Source organism: Trichechus manatus, unplaced genomic scaffold, assembly GCF_000243295.1.
Source record: "Trichechus manatus latirostris isolate Lorelei unplaced genomic scaffold, TriManLat1.0 scaffold00161, whole genome shotgun sequence".
NCBI classification, from domain to species: Eukaryota; Metazoa; Chordata; class Mammalia; order Sirenia; family Trichechidae; genus Trichechus; species Trichechus manatus.
Window position 1 is genome coordinate 4,103,124 of NW_004444097.1, and position 1,064 is coordinate 4,104,187.

The 1,064-nt window shown below is 47.4% G+C and overlaps 1 protein-coding gene across 4 annotated transcripts in view; it reads right to left on the reverse strand.

The window, feature by feature from the left end:
- Positions 1-1,064, reverse strand: part of CEP152 (centrosomal protein 152) — a 102,981-nt gene that overhangs the window by 89,203 nt on the left and 12,714 nt on the right. The gene's annotated exons all lie outside the window — the stretch shown is intronic.

Sequence of the window (1,064 nt, forward strand, 5' to 3'; positions counted from 1 at the left end):
TGCTTGGATTCCACACACCCGAACAGGTGGCTGTCTGAGCGCCATTTGTTGCCTGCTGGTGTTGCTTTTTTTCCACTTCTTTTTATTTCTTCCTTGCCTCTCCCCACATCCCCCTCCTTTAGCTCAAGTACCTCACTCCATGCGCCATCTTTGCTTCTTCCTGAGGGGCTGCAGAGCTCCGGTAATTTGTGATACATGCTTTCCCACTCTCTACCCTTCTTCACCCACACTTGGCCCCCTCTGCTTCCCACGGACACAGTCTCTTGTCCAGAAACAACAGCCCGCACTAGCTGGCTCTCTGAGTGCCATTTGTTGGCTGCTAGTGTTGCTTTTTTTTTCTGCTTCTTTTGACTTCTTACATGCCTCTCGCTACCTCCCCCTCCCTTCGATCAAGTACCTGGCTCCGTGCGCCATCTTTGCTTCTTCCTGAGGGGCTGCGGAGCTCCATTCAAGCGTGGAGCTGCTTCCCGGTTTAGGCTGCCGTGCTGGTGGGATCCCAGGGCTTTTGTTCATTTGTGTGTTTTGAATTGTGTGTTTGTTTTCTTTTCCTTTTCTTGAGTTGGGAGCCCCTTCTGGCCAGGCTGAGCTGCATGGCAGGGAGACTCCCCTTCGGCTTCCGCAGACATGCAGAGGGATCCCTGAGAGCATTTGTTTTTATAGTGTTTTTTTTTTTTTTTCTGTTTCTTTGGGGGCCTTTCTTGTTTTTTGTTTTTTTTTAACTTGATTTTTGTTTTTTTTTTTTAACTTGTTTTGTTTTGTTTTTCCTCTTTTCCCCTTTTTGTCTTTCTTCATTGCTTAGTTTCTCGTCTCTCTGTATCTTCCTTCTCTTTCTGTTCCCTGAATACCTGGCACTGCATACCTCTACGCCTTCTAGCCAGGTTGTACTGTAACACCTGAGAGCGACTTGCCAGACCTCATAGCTGCACCGGTGGGATCCCTGGGAACTTTGCGGTTCTTTAACCTTTCTGATTCTTATTTATTCATTCTTTTCTTTTCTTCCCCCTCCCCTTTCTGTTTTTCTCCATTTCATAGTCTCTCATCTCTCCACTCCAACGGCAAGCTCC